Source organism: Cryptomeria japonica, chromosome 7, assembly GCF_030272615.1.
Source record: "Cryptomeria japonica chromosome 7, Sugi_1.0, whole genome shotgun sequence".
Classification (NCBI taxonomy): domain Eukaryota; kingdom Viridiplantae; phylum Streptophyta; class Pinopsida; order Cupressales; family Cupressaceae; genus Cryptomeria; species Cryptomeria japonica.
Window position 1 is genome coordinate 158,194,170 of NC_081411.1, and position 8,116 is coordinate 158,202,285.

Consider the following 8,116-nt stretch of genomic DNA (forward strand, 5'->3'; position numbering starts at 1 on the left):
TACTAGTCCACACTACTAAAAAAGGCACTCCAAGATCTAGTGAAGATGAATGTAGAACAAGATCCAAAGACTCGCAAGTCTCCTCTAAGGATAAAGAGACCCCCTCCAAGTGTTGTACATAAGAATCTACAATCATGTCAACCTCGAAAGAATGATGACATAGAGAATGAATAAGAGGGTTAGATTGTTCCCTCACAACAATCAAAGAAGGATCATCTTCATCAAAGAGAAGATGAATTTAATCAATGATGTCTCCCAAATATGCAATTTAGGACTCCACAAACAAACCTATAATGTCTATCAAGTAGTCATCCCAAGGAACTTAAGCTAGAAGACAAGGAATATCTTGCTGCACTAAATCATAAGAAGGTAAAATTGTAGCAATATTTGCATCATCAAGTGGAATAGGTGATGTGATATAAATAAGAGGAGATGAAATGCAAGGCTAAAGAATGGGTTCACATGTGATAATACCCAAGTTCAAGTAACCAAGATTCTCCTTGAAATATGAATCAATGCAAAAAGTGTGATCACTATGTGTAGAATCATCCTCATCAATAGGAAGAAAATAAGCAAAGGAATAAAACCTAGATGCATGATCCACTACCCCTATAGTAATAAAAGCTCTACTCTCCAAGTCTCTAATAATAACTGAATCAGGTGTTAACTCAACAGGTTTCCTTGTTGCCCCATGAGTGATTTGATAGATGGAAAAAACATTGTTTTTCAAGTGAGATACACACAACACATCATCAAAGGAGTTAGCCCCAATAGAAGTAGAGCCTTTCCCAATCACATCTATGTATGTATGATTTCCTATCAAAATATGTGGCATGTTACAAGGCTCAAATGAAGAGAACATAGACTGCAAAGATGCCATATGATGAGAAGCTCTTGAATCTAGAAGCAATCTCCCCGAATCATGACTTGTAGTAGTACAAAGAGATTTTACCCTACCGTTTGACTACAGGGAAGGGGAAGGAGATGAATCCTTATTCCTATAAGTGGATGGTAAATCAATTTTATTCTTCTTGAGGATGGTCAACAAATCAATTTGCTTGGTGTGCCAAGGATGCTCATTATGACCACTTTTCTTGCAATAAGAACAAAAAAGCATCTCCTTATGTGATTTTATCTTAGGAGAGGAAGTAGAATCCTTTTGTTGAGGAGAGGAAGATTGTGCTCTATCTTGTTGTGTCTTAGGCTTGAACTTCTTCTGCTTGTTGGAATCCTTTCCTTGATTCTCTTGATTAACCACCAAAGCCATGGACTTTGAATTCTTGAGAATCCTCATGCTCAACAACTTAGATTTCTCTAACATCAACAATTATGTGAATGCATCAAATGTGGGCATAGTGACTGAACTACCCATTGTCAAGTGATGGTTTTGGAATCTAGAAATAAATGTTTTGTATTCTGATGGAAGCTTTCCCAATAGGTTGTAGACCAACTGTGCATACTTCCTATCAATGCCACAATCCTTCAGTTGTTCTCTTAGCTCATTTTCCTTGGTAACATAATCTTTAATTGTATCAAATTTCTTGGGATCCAACATGGTGAGATCATTATCAAGTTGATAGCCTCTAATCTCATCTATTTGACCATAAAATTTTCCCAAGACATCCCATGCATCTTTAACTATTTTACACTTGTTAATGTGAGAGATGAGATCCTTTGATAAATGCTTCCTCAATGTCCCAATAGCCATAATATTTTTAGTGATCCATTCCATGTGAGCATTAGGATCATCTTTAGGATCAGTTGGTTCAGTTATAGCTCCATCAATATAGCGACTTAATCCTTTTTACATAAGCTTACTCCATACATCAATTTTCCATGAAGCATAGTTATGTGGATTTAAAACTAGAAATTTAGTACAACCCATAGAAATAAAATGAAAGATAACTAAGAAAAGAGAGGCACAATCACACAAGACATCCCCCAAATTCACTCAATCAAGTGAGGTACACACAACACATCATCGAAGGAGTTATCCCCAATAGAAATAGATCCTTTCCCAATCACATCTATGTATGCATGATTTCCCATCAAAATATGTGGCATGTTACAAGGTACAAATGAAGAGAAAATAGATAGCAAAGATGCCATATGATGAGAAGCTCTTGAATCTAGAAGCAATCTGCCTGAATCATGACTTGTAGTAGTACAAAGAGATTTTACCTTACCTTTTGACTGCAAGGAAGGGGAAGGAGATGAATCCTTCTTCTTATAAGTGGATGGTAAATCAATGTTATTCTTCTTGAGGATGGTCAACTCATCAATTTGCTTGGTGTGGCAAGGATGCTCATTATGACCACTTTTCTTGCAATAAGAATAAAAAAGCCTCTCCTTATGTGATTTTATCTTAGGAGAGGAAGTAGAATCCTTTTATTGAGGAGAGGAAGATTATGCTCTATCTTGTTGTGTCTTAGGCTTGAACTGCTTCTGCTTGTTTGAATCCTTTCCTTGATTCTCTTGATTAACCACCAAAGCCATGGACTTTGAAGACTTGAGAATTCTCATGCTCAACAACTTAAATTGCTCTAACATCAACAATTATGTGAATGCATTAAATGTGGGCATAGTGAATGAACTACCCATTGTCAAGTGATGGGTTTGGAATCTAGAAATAAATCTTGCATATTCTGATGGAAGCTTTCCCAATAGGTTGTAGACCAACTGCGCATCCTTCTTATCAATGCCACAATCATTCAGTTGTTCTCTTAGCTCATTTGCCTTGGTAACATAATCTTTAATTGTGTCAAAGTTCTTGGGATCCAACATGGTGAGATCATTATCAATTTGATAGCCTCTAATCTCATCTATTTGACCATACAATTTTCCCAAGACATCCCATACATCTTTAAATATTTTACACTTGTTAATGTGAGAGATGAGATCCTTTGATAAATGCTTCCTCAATGTCCCAATAGCCATAATGTTTTTAGTGATCCATTCCATGTGAGCATTAGGATCATCTTTAGGATCAGCTGGTTCAGTCATAGTTCCATCAATATAGTGAGTTAATCATTTTTCCATAAGCTTACTCCATACATCAATATTCCATGAAGCATAGTTATGTGGATTTAAAAATGGAAATTTAGGAGAACCCATAGAAACAAAATGAAATAGAATTAAGAATAGAGAGGCACAATCACACAAGACATCCTCCGAATTCACTCAATCAAAGAACAAAACCCCCCACGCTCCCCCCCAAAAAAGATGATTTGGCACTTTATACTTAGTGTGATTACAATGGGCCACTTGCAAAAAATGGAAAAGTGGACTTCTGGTTTCAGCTTTACAACTTTCGTAAATAGGCCATAAGAGACTCCAACAAATATTGCAAGAGATCTAAGCTGGGATCCAAGCAAAATGCAAGTACCAAATAGGCCCAAAATGACCAAATACTGAAAATACAATTTCTACTCTATGGTAAAAATACAATAGCATCACATAAAATTAGACTAAAATTTTTTGCACTTTCAAAATAATCAGCACCTGAAAGGGAGGTCGTATGAGCCCAAACAAAGCCTCTGAAGTTGCAAAAATGAATATTGGATAGGTATAGTTGTTAAAAATAGAATATTTTGAAATAATTTTCCACCAAAATCAGAAAATACCACCACCACTACCTTGAGCATAGAAAAATATCCGAAATCAAAAAGAAGTTCACTAGAAAAAGAGCTAAAATGAGCAAGTTATGGGTCTCCAAAGTCGACTTGCAAAACCAAAAAACTCATTGGCTGAATTTTTTTTGAAAATACAGCTGAACTCATCATTTCATGATGTTAAATTTGATGTATATCTGGCCATCATAAAAAAATTCACCTCCTTGCCTATTAGGTGTCTATACTGTATGAACAAGATAGCTTGTCGTGTTAACCATATTGTCCGTATGTTGAGGTGGCAACACGGGTTGTAGATCACATGGATCTTCATATGTGCTACCTCGGTTCCACATTTTAGTATGAAAGTGTTGATGTGGTTTCTGATGTGGTGAGTGACTGGGCAGTGAGTTGGTTTAAAAGGAGGTCACCACGTGGGTGTTGAGCTGTGGGTTGGTGAATTACATTACTTCGCATGGATCTGAGTGTGCAGGGTTAGGGGAGTGAGCATTAGACACATGTCGTGTGCTCAATCTGATCGTCAATGGTGAAGAAATTCTGGCAGAGGTGGAGCGAGATTCAGAGCGGCGACCCTCATAGTCGAGGGGAGGAGCTAGTGGGTGGCCGACAGGGATGTGCGATTGAAGCATCAGACAGTGGACACTTAGGCAGTCTAGCTGATGGGAGTTGCAGTGAGCCGACAGAGTATGAGGTAAGTGCGGCAGGTTCAGACCATTGCTGGGAGGAGTACGGGCTAGAGCAGACGGAGTATGGTGGCTCCTGCAAACTGTGCAAACGTAGGGATAGTATTGTACAGGAGTGGGGTCACGGGACCCCACCTAATATGTATTTTTTTATTTAAAAAGAAAATTTTATGATATAATAAAAAACAGTAAAGTAAAGATAAAAAGAAAATAAATTAAAATTTTCGCAAAAAAAATAATATATTTTCTTTTTCAAAAAATTGTACCTGCATGCCCAAATTGGGCAGTTTTTTCTTCCAATGGCCGAAATTCACTTATTATCAAATATAGACAAATTTATACTGAACTTTCATGGACACAACCTCTTAGATGCAATGACGAGGTCAAAATCGATATAGGATGCCCCAAAATGTGCGTCTCCCTAGATCTAAAAATTGAATGCTCCAAAAGCTCTCTAGAAAGACTACTCAATGAATCCCCAATGGCTCTAATGCCATGTAAGAATTTGTTGAAAATAGTCAAGATCAAGACCTCAATAAATAGCACAATAGAGAGACAAAATAGATTGATAAGAATAAACTGTATTCTAATCAACATGCAAATACTCGATCACAACTACATACAATGTAGATGAGCTTTCTTATAAAGTTAAGGCCATATGGATATGTGATCACACAATCATGATTTGTTGTGGCTCAATGAGAAACAATGGTAGGTAAGGGTAGGTAGGAGAAATAATATAATATTCCATAAGAGGTGGATCACCCACTGAGTGTGGCAAGATCAAACTACAAAAGGTGGAAATTTTCTTACATACATCATCCCTATTTGCACACTTCCCCAAGTATCTCATACCCAAACTACTATAAAATGCATTATCCCAAGTCAACTGAAGTAAGATGTAATTATGAGGAATTATTTACACCAACAAATGTTTTATGGTTTTAAAAAGGATGTAAATCTTTTAGTCAATCTTGTAATATGCTTGGTTTTGAATTGATGTAATGTCATTTGATCTTTGTTTTTGAGGGTAGTGTAAATGTTACTTTCTTGAATGTAATTGGCGATGGTGGCTCATTTGAAAGTGGTTATGGGGGCTAGGGTTCAAGGATATAAATAGATTTTTTGAAAACTGATCAATCATTTTTGTTGGACAATGTAATTTTTTTTGTACTTTTGATTTTATATATTAATAAAATATCAATATTACTGACTAGAAAAAAAATGATTCTATGAATTATATTAGTATTTGAAATATTTTGATTATCAAACTCTCTTCAACTAGCTGACTTGGAACAATTGCTTTTAGTACTAATCCCTTTTTGTGTGTCTTATTTTTCTGATATCTATAACAACATCCTAATTTTGAAACTATTTCTAATATTTCTATGTGACACTTTTGGGTCAAGGTCTCCTAGCATCATTGACTTATATTTCCAAGCCCAAATTTCAGCCACAGGTTCCTCTCTAATTGCCATTTCTAGTTGTATACTCGATATCTCCATATCATTTTTGAAACTCTTTATTTTTCTAGATTACTACCAATTTTGCTTCATTGACATTAATTATATAACCAAATTTAATTTCAACTCAAATAGATCTAATTTGTAATTAGCCTTTTTCAATTGATTTGAGATTGATCCTATTAAATCTTAATGTAATATGGTTGAAAGTGGGTTTTGTTTCTAGTTCATAAAATTACACTACTGAATCCCCACTTTTTCACCATAAAAAATTTAAAAGTATCATCACGTGTCATATCCCTATGACATGGTAGACTCCAACAACTAAAATCAAACAATAAACTATGATAATGATATACTCCAACCAAATTTTATTAATCCTTTGCACAAAAATCAAAAGCATTTAAAATGGAAAATAGCTAGGCGTGGAATAGAGAGACCAAGAAGCACTTCCCCTAGGAAATCATTTCCCAAAACAACTTCTAACATGATTTTTCCAAAGCAAATCAAAATATCTCACTTGAAATACCATGTTGTGGCATAAAGACAAAGCTCATATGCCAACAAGAATTCAACCTTATATAGCTAATAGATGCACATTCTCATCATCATATCCTCATTTGCACTCAATATATTTATTTTGATTAAAGGCTAAACATATGATTTTAGAAATAGCTATAAATTCTCATGCACAATCTAATATAGATTTGACAATTACCTCCAAGAAACAAGAATTAAATATTAAATAAAACTAATTAAAAATTACAAACAATATAATACTCTTAATTTCATTGATTTAAAAATAGTTTAATATATTTGTAAGAATAAATATCTATCTTTTATAATTTTATATTCAAGTTATAAATAGCAGTACTAATAAAAATATTCAATGTATTATAAAATTAAATATTTCAAAATTATTTTATTATTAATAATTATAATATAAAAAAGCTATGAAAAGCAATATTAAATAATAATAATAATAATAATATAGAGTTTACAGATGTATAGAAACTCTATTTCAAAAAGCATTTATTGATCTTAATTGACACTGCATGACAAATACGCGTGGCAGGCCATATAATACTTGTCGCGCAAATTTATAACTTGTCACTATAATTCTGCAAATCTCTACACAGCAGCACTCTACGTGTCTTTCTTAGTGCTGGTTTATTGCCCTATAAATACTCCCATTATGCAAGAAGTTGTTCAGTTGAGTTGCAGTAGAATTTTAATGGAGGTTGAAGGCTATGGAAATGTTTTCTCCACATCAATTTTCTCATGATCTAATTAAAAACATTAGGGTATGCTTGTTTTTTAATGTATATAATTTTAGGATATAAAATAGGTGGCGTAATTATTTTTAATAATTTATTGAATTTGAGTTTTCTCTTTGGAATATATGAATTTAAATTAAATATTTTTTAAGTTTTATTTTATTTAATGAACAATTTTTGTTTTATCATTATTCATTGAATGATTATAAATATTATTTTATTAATTTTATTAAATTCATTAAAAAAATTAAATCATGTAATTAGTATTATTTGATAATGATAACAATGGGTGGAGTGTAATAAGACGAGAACAAAATCTTTTATCTTTGACTTTAAAGTTAAGAATTGTTTACATCTTTAAATATAACTATAAACATAATATTTTCAAAATAAACACCACAATAAAAATAAAGATATGCGTTTATCAAAATTATAAAAAACAAACATATTTTAAAAATAATATATCATATCATAATAATCTATTATATAATATTTGCAAATAGATGATTAAGAAAATTAAATGATTTGTTTTTTTAATATTTTTGTGCAGATTTTTGGAAGGAAGATGAATCACGTTTTGAACCACTCAAGGAGCCTATTGAAGGCAATCTGAATACACTAAAAGAGCTTGATGAAATTGGCAAGCTATTTGAAGAGGGGTTTAAACTTTGAAATTCATGTACCTTCAAATGATCCATTTAATTCTACCATTCAAATGGTGGATTGTGCATATATAGATGTTGCACTTGAAAATTCATCTTGACAGGCACTGAGAAGATTGATATTGCTTTTTTCACTAGATTTTTGAAAAATAAAATTGTTTGCACTTTTTAGTCTTTATATTGTAAATGCACTTCTGAATTGATTTTGACAAATATTTTTTTTGTGATCTGTAAAATCATTGTATGCTTTCTTATATAAAATTTAGTTTTGTTAAAGCACATAAATAATAGCTTTCTTTCTTCCCTAGACCGTTTTCATTATTATCAGTCGCAGCTAAAACTAACTATTCACCAATATTTCAGAACTAACTACATTATGGCTTGTTTTGTAGTGCTATCTAA

At 33.0% G+C, this 8,116-nt stretch overlaps 1 long non-coding RNA gene across 1 annotated transcript; it reads left to right on the top strand.

Annotated features, from left to right (window-relative positions):
* The first annotated feature begins 6,996 nt into the window (after positions 1–6,996).
* LOC131078224 (uncharacterized) lies at positions 6,997–7,892 on the top strand. Its single transcript, XR_009113751.2, has 2 exons — positions 6,997–7,079; positions 7,603–7,892. It is a non-coding gene; the product is annotated as an uncharacterized LOC131078224 (long non-coding RNA).
* Positions 7,893–8,116: the final 224 nt, after the last annotated feature.